The sequence below is a fragment of the Mycteria americana genome, chromosome 2, assembly GCF_035582795.1.
Source record: "Mycteria americana isolate JAX WOST 10 ecotype Jacksonville Zoo and Gardens chromosome 2, USCA_MyAme_1.0, whole genome shotgun sequence".
Taxonomy (NCBI): domain Eukaryota; kingdom Metazoa; phylum Chordata; class Aves; order Ciconiiformes; family Ciconiidae; genus Mycteria; species Mycteria americana.
In genome coordinates, this window is record NC_134366.1 from 145,655,068 (window position 1) to 145,663,511 (window position 8,444).

Sequence of the window (8,444 nt, forward strand, 5' to 3'; positions counted from 1 at the left end):
AATTGTTTTGTCAAAATTAATAAATGGACTACAAATAAAACTGCAAGTCAGAGACAGTTATATTGGTATACTCCTCATATGAAAAAATAAAGATATTTGGAAATACATTCCAATATTATTGTTACTCAGAGTTTGGATTTGAGAATAAAATCACTGAAGATGCTGACTGGGAGAGGTTTGCAAGGAAGTCCCTTGAAATACGAAGGAGAATGAGACTTTTTAAAAAATCCTTTTTACCTTTTTTTTTACAAATGCCATTCCTCACCAGTGAGGGAAAGAAAATTCAGTGTGCTTTCCATAATGCCACAATAGGTTGTTCTGGAGTCACACAACTCCAGGGCTGGGAACAACTGTGTCACAGCAGACAGAAAGAATAAATGCATTGTTATACCTTGGAGAACAGTATACTTAATGACTTTCTTTCTGCCGATTTCCAGGCTTAGCTTGTTTAAGATCAAAATTAATCTATGAAAGGCTACATATTCCCTTTATTCAAAGGGGAAAATAATAGAGAAAAGTTCACTTACAAAAATATCTGATTTACTTCTTCTCCAATATGCACCTTCAAATGTTGCCTACCAACAAAGATATGCATAACACAGCCCACAGCAGTGATAGTTTTGAAAACTTGGGACAATTATAAATAAGCATTTCTAAAAAATTTCCTTTGTGGATGAACTGAAGCAACCAGTGCCACTGTCATTCCATTCCCACGGTCAAAACCATACCATCCTTTGTTGGGTCTTTTCTCCCAGTATCTCAAAGCCTTTACAGGCTGCTTGCATCCTACAGCCTTTCAGAAGGATTATGGAGGTAATTAGGAGCAATATGTTCATTTGGTTTCAGATATAGATACATATTTCTCATGTATGTGTCTAACTTCTTCAGTGAAATGAAGAAATTAAACCGAAAAAAAAAAAGAAGGAAACACCCCCAAAAAACTACTGTGTTCCCTACATCCAGGATATAGGATCTCACTGCTTTTCAACAGCTAACAAAACATAAGAAATAAAAACCAGATGGAAGCCCATAGTATATCATTCTTTGGCATCTGTTAAAATCCAGGAAGAAATTACTATAGCTGAAAACTAGATTCTAAAGTCAGAAATTTATCTGATCAAAGACTGGTTGTTGCTACTGCCTACACCTGACATTGAAGCAATTCTTTAGAATAGTTTGGGTGACAAACTCCATTCAGTCAAGCTCAAAGACACAGACATTTTATATATTCCTGCTTTCTGCCTCATACACCATTGGGGTACACAACTACGTTGCTCTTTTTGCATGATTCCTTCCTTTGCATCCCCCAAGAATCAGGTAAAAAGCCATTGTAAGTGAAAGAGAACATCTATGATTGGGAAACTTAGTATGAAATTACTGTAGAAGTGGTGTCATAGAAAACGAGATGTTCTTCCAACAACTCTGATGAAAAAGGAGAAAAACCATCTTCATCATGTTTCTAAAAAGCTGCTGAATAGTTTTGCACCACATGTTCCCTTTAGTAGAAAAAAACTCTCTTCCAAACTTTTCTAGCACATAACGCTCTACCCCCAGAGAAATCTACTTCTGCTTTCCAAAAAATGTAAGTAGCGAATTGAAATGTCACATTGAAAAGTTACTAAGAACTATTTTAAACATCCCAGCCTGAAAAGCAGTGCAGCATTTATTGAGTCCATGTTCAATATAAAATGAAATCTATTGAAAGCATATTTTGGTGGTCACACAAAAAGCTCCAGCCCTTCCTTCTGAGAAGGCAGAAACACAAGTGGAAAGTTTTCAAGCATTTATGGTAGGTAAATTTTTTTAACAAGAATGCTACCATTGATTGTCATGGTCCCAAGACTGGAAGAGCAATAGGACCACTTAGGGTCCACTTTGGAACTCTGGCAACCAAAAGGGTTGTGCAACAACACGGTGGTATCAAGAAGTAGCTGTTAATCTGAACACTGACTCTTGCTTCGGTTGCCAAAAAAGGCATCAGAAGCGCAACGTACTGAGAGGTTCAACAATGGCACACTGAAAGCAGCAAAGCCTCAGGCAGCCTTGCGAGTCTGCAAGGAAAAAGGGACCAAGAACAGAAAATGAAGAGAATGGCAGGGAACAAATATGAGTAGAAAAAAATGAAAATTTCTGAAAGAAAAAACAAATCAAAACTAGCAATGTGATTAGCCCTACCCTTTCCTATCCATGTCTGAATCTAACACATCACGTTTTCATCCCTATTTCCTTTTATAGACACACACATCATGTTGTTGATTATATCCCATGGTAGGTGATGCACCACAAATCTATCCAGTTTCTAACTAACTTCAGCTCTGAGATTCAGTTTCTCCCCTGGCTTTGGTGATGCGTCATAGTAACCTTGGCTACAGGGCAGCTATTGATTTGAAATACAAATACAGTGTGAGAGAATTTCACTGCACAACAGGGTTATTGTAACTGATCTGAACAGCCCCTGTTTCAGCAGCAAATGCAGAACCCAAGTATCTGATCACCTTGTTATATGTTTTGCACTGCAGTCTGATTTCTCCTTGTATTTGTCCATGAACTTGCAACTAAGATATAAAAACCAGAATGTACATGCACCATACTATTCTATTAGTGTGGCACAAACATAGTACTACAAAACCGTACCACCAGAATGATGTCTTTGTGCAGTGCTGAAGAAAAAAGAATGATATAAAAAATCACAAGACCTACAAAACAGAAAAAAATTGCCACCAATGCCACCACTGCAGTTGTTGCCCAACATGGACAGAACTTCTTAGCACCATCCATGTTCTGCAACTTAGTTCATCCCACCTACTACCATCATGACTGATGTGCAGATATTTTTCGCCAATGTTTTTATTACTTCATTTTAACTTCATCGTAATAATAGTTCTCCCTGCTAGTGAGACTGTGCTGCTGATTAAAGACAGAGCTTTGAGTTAAAAATTTGGTTTAGATGAATTATTTCTTTTGAACAAAAAATTGCCTGGACACAAAGTCATTTTGCAGCATGCCTATGATTTTTAAAATATTATTAAATACTGCTATTTAATTATGTTTCTACACTTTTTCACTAGCATGGGTTGTGGAATAGTCTATTCATTGCAAACTTCATGTAGAAATAACTTTTTTACAGCTGAGTGTTATTATATAGTCTGTACTTCAGTGGAGTGGAGGGAGGACGCAAAATCATATTCAATCAAAGCAAAAGCATTCTACCTAAATTTGAATAATGAGCAAAGATGCAGCGCAGCAGTGAGTCATGCCCATGGGAGCCTGTGTCTCCCCCTGCCCGCAATCCCTTCCAGGCATGAGCAGCTTTCCCCTGTGTGCTCCTCGCAGTCCTCTCTGTCTGGCTCCTTGCAAACACAGACGCCTTTCCAGCCAGCCGCCTGCGGTAGCGGTAATGCCAGTAGAAGCGGAGCAGCATCCAGGAGGATTTGTACATATGTACCCCTATGCGGTGTCTTCCTCCTTAAACAATACTCTGGCTGCGCTTCTTGGATCCACAAGACTTGGTGCTGTGGGGAATTGAATTTTCATTCATTTTCTCTTCATGATGTAGCACTCGTGGTTTGGGCACAATTTTTTGATAAATCGTACAGATGAAAGGATAGTCACTCATATAGCATATCAAAGCAATCACAATATTATACAAAAAAATTTCATCCTCTTCCTCACATTTCATTCCCCATGTTCTTTTCTCCAAAAGAAGTTTAAAAGCTGATATGAACCCTTTCAAATGTCTGTGAATTCTTCCAAAATTACTTTTGTAATTTCCTCCTTGGAGATGAATTCTGAATTGAACCATGCACACAGAGTTGACTTTAAAAACATATGTTCAAAGTCTTTTTAACAGAAGTGAGAAAGGTAAAAGTAAGTATTTGTCAAATAACAAACCCAAATGTTGGTTACTTCTCAGCCAAGTGACTGCTCTACCTGTCAGGCTGTACAGTCAGCTCCTGTCACCAATGCCAAAAAATACTTTCTATCGGATCCCGAGCAATAAAACCCTCATGTGACAAATGCTGACAAGGCCAGTTACCTGAAAAGGGAGATCCCAAGGAGGCTGCACTCTGCTGGAAGTGTATCCTTCATAGCAGAGCACCGGGCTGGGGAGGTAAAGTCTTAAATTTACCCCGACACAAATGGGCAGAGCTCTTTAGTAGTCAAGTTCTCCAAACCAGGAGCAATTCATACTTTAGGAATAGTGAATCTCAGTCAGGAATTTCACATCCGTCAAAAAGGCTACATATATTTCTAAGTGAGTCCTGGACTTAATGAGTGAATATTTTGAAATATTATTGCAATAATTTTATCTTTTTTAAAAATTTAATTTCTTCTGGTGAATGATTGTTTTAGTACCTATGAATGAGAAAATTGAGTAAATTTATGTTATTGTGAAATTTTAATAATTTAATATGACATATTGTACATCCCTGTCATTGTTAAAGAAGGTGCTGCTTTTCCGCTGTTGAAAAAATGGGGACACAGACTCCATGTTCTTATTTGCATGATAAGGACTTTATATTATGTATGTAAAATAACTTCCACAGGAATACATATTTAATTTGCTACATTACTAAGCACATTACAATTTACGGAAATTACACATTAAAATAGTAGTGCAACTTGCTAAAACTTCAATGACTTGCTTACAAATCGCCTTTTCTTTTTTAATGCAACGAAACATAAAACCACAGGATAAACTTACATTCCCACCTCTTCCCATTTTACTGGATCCTTTCAATGTGTTTCTTTGCCTAAGAGTGTGAAGTCATAACTGGAAGATGTATTTTTATAGAATAAAATTTGTTTGCAGCAGATATGTTAGCAAGTCTTGGAATGCATTACATTTAAATGCCCAACACTTCCAACAGCAAAAAAAGAGATGTGGCACTGCACGCTCCGTGATTTCACACTAACCACAAGCATCTGGCTGGACTTCTGTAGGAGAGGAGGCTCAGACAAATTCTCACTCTTTTTCTTCCCTCCTCACATATTTTATGTTTTAGATTCACTAAATGAATTTAGTTTGAATGTACTCCCCCGGATCATCTTGCTGCCCTTCCCACAGCAGCAAATCTTTGTGCTAACTTCATACCGAGAAGTATGACTACAGTTTCTAGGCCAGGTAAGAGGAGAGAGGCAGAGGAGAGGAATCCAGACTTACTAATATCAATAAATGTAAATGAGTTTAGGCTTAAAAAATACTCTTTGACTGCTTGCTCATGTTCTGTCAGTTAACCCAGTTACTCAAATTTGAAAGATAAAAGTGTTCAGACATTATAGCTGAGGTTTTAAAATATTTTCATCGGTGGCCTTATTTTATTTCACTTTGAGTTCATGTTTAATTGACTTATTTCACTGTGAAAAGGACTCTAAATGAAATGCTGAGCTTGTATGAACAGATAATATTTTAATATGAAATACAATTTTAATATTATAATAATATTGAAAACAAATTTAAATAAAAATATTCTGAACACACAGAATAACCTTTGCTGTAAAAACCTATTTTTCTTGCTATAGCAAAATAATGTTTTGTATCAACAAAAGGCCACTGAGAAGGCCTTATACTTTTATACAAACTTACACACAAAGTGTTTTCTGAGGAAAATTTGAAAGTTGAAGTAAAGTTTCCATAATGGAAAAAAATAGGCTACTACATTCAGAGCAGTATGGGAAATACCAGCAGCAAGAAACTGGAGCTTGGGTTATGCCAAATTATTTGGTTGCAGTAATATGAGTATGCCCTAAAGCCTACTCTGTGAATGAAGGATTTTCATCACACTTATATGATGTAGGAGGTAAAAGAATTTTGATAAAATTATTTTTATCAAAACAGTTTGGACATGGATCTTGATTTTCATGTACATTTGGGAACTGACAACGTCCAGGTGCAGGCTTCAGTGGTTCTGCACATCTGTGCCCTCTGCTTTGAGCAATAAATTGTAACATTTGGCCTCCAGGTACAATTACTAAACCTACTGCCTACACTAATGAAAGCGATCTCTTTATACCTTGAACTGCATGATCAGCCAAGCAATGACATACAGCTGTCTTAATGGAAAACCATTTTAGGAGATATGAATTAACATGGAGGATTGAATGATAAATAAAAAAGATTGACAGATAACAGAATATATTCAAAAGGCTTCATATATTCAAAATTCAGTCAAGAATTTTATCATCGGTCATCACAGTTTCAAAGGTGTTTACTCTAAACTACATTAATAATGAAACCCAACAAATATTAAATATATATCCTGCCTATCTATAGGCATCACTTTGCAAAGCCAGACACCCACAGGAGAGTAAGAGCTGCAACATCATGCTGTAGACAGGAAGATCCTGCAAACATCTTGGCGAGGAGCTCGTATTCTACAATGAGTCTGGGCTTCCATTCTAAAACTTATTTAGAAGCTCCAGTTCTGATTCAAATAACCGGGTTGTTTCCAAAATGGGATATATACAGTGGAGTGTGAGAACTCTCTCTGAGGACTTTGTAATTCACAAACTTAAAAACCTTTTTAATAGACACTGCAAATACATTTATGTTTTGAACTTCTCTCCATCCCAAAGTGATACTCTGTCTTGCCTATCTCATGCTTGTCTCAGGCAGTTTTTAAACACTTGCAAAAGAATTTTTTCAAATATTCAAACTATCTGAAGTACTTTGTTTTTTATAGAGCTAGGATCACTGGCATGCTGCATGGTAACATGTTGAATAGCTTTTATCTCACTTTTGATGGAAGAGCAAATAACACTTTTATGCAGTTTAGTTTGTACACCAGTATTTTGAAGTACCAGACAGTAACTGGAACCAGTGTATTATGAATCCTAAATAGTTTATCAATTCACTAGTTGGACTGGAGATACCATTATTATTTTGTTATCATGTCTGCTTTCTCTTCACACATTTGTAATGAGCCAGTTGTTCATATTAGCTATTAATATTCTTAAATTAGGATAATGTGTTAAAAATGCGTATATGCTCATGTCCCTAAAACCATGTATTGTGCTCATAAAAAGAATCCCACTGAATTGTGATAACAAACCTTTTGAACTCACATGCAAGGAAATGATTTTGAGAAGTTACTCAAAAGATCTACCATCACTATGTCCTTCATATTAAAGTAATCACAATGAAAACCATATATTCTATAAACACATGCATCTTTAGCAGTTAGACAGATTATGTAAAATGGCTTATAATAAATAAAATGAATAATTAATAATATTTAACAAAGGTGATTGCGAGTCTTTGTTAATTAAATTTTGCAAACTGTTACGTCCACTAATGAGCCCACAAGCTGATTTAGTAGAATTAGTCCTTTGTATTCAGTAGGGTAATATATCCCTCTTTGTATTGCAGGGACAAAAGAGAAGTGTCATCAGGGAGCTGCCTGCCTGCACACACAAACACACTCTATAGAAATTGCCATGTTATTGGAAGCATGGAGGAATGTCACTAGGAAAACACAGGAAACCCAAGCCAACATTTGACATAGCTAAATTCAATTATCAGACATTTTCATTCAGATTTGAGAGCGGTATTTCAAAAGCCACTGTTTTGTTACTGCCTGTCAAAAGCCCCTATGGCATTCTTTATGATTATTAGTGAAACAGAAATTAAATGGCAACTGACCCGTACAGTGTTCACTGGAGTCACATGTTTCAGAGACCTAGATACTGCGTCTGCATCACTGTGTGATGAGCAGCACGTACATTCCCACTTAGGATCTGCTTTGCAGTGCCAGTATAGCTGAATGAAGGAAATTTGATGAAACTTCTTAAACTGACGCTACACTAAGAATGAATGTTCTTGTTTTCCGTTTTAAACTATGTATGATAGGTTTGTAAGCTTCTGTTCAATAAAAAACAAATGAAGATGTCTCAGTAATGTTTAATAGAAATAAATTAATACAGAAGCCAGAAAGATTCAAAATGCCTCTTAAAAGAAGACGTAGGAAATATTGCCATTAAGTAGGTATACATTGACTATCTCAAATATTGAAAAAACATAGGTATGCACTCTTTAACACGCAAAAGGAACAGCAACATCCTAATGCCAGACAACATAAATCTGCTAAAAGGATTATGCAGGAAGACTATTGTTTCTTGGGCAGAATATTCTGAATTACTCTTTGTCAAAAAATACCTCAGTGCCACCCATAGCTTTTAACACAAAGTCAAACTGATGGCAAATTGTGAATGATATCAACCACTTTCTCTGTTTTCAGCAGCAACCTATACACTGCTAGCACTCATTTCCTACTGTTCTGGTTCAGGCAGCAATCTGCCCTTTTGCAGCAATCTAGAAGACCAGAAAAAGAAGTCTGCTCTTTGAAGATGCCCAGAAATTGAATTGTTAGTTATAATCCTTTCTAATATTTATAACTCGCTGAGTATGTTTAACTGATTGAATGTGTTAAAGACAGCCAAAGGTT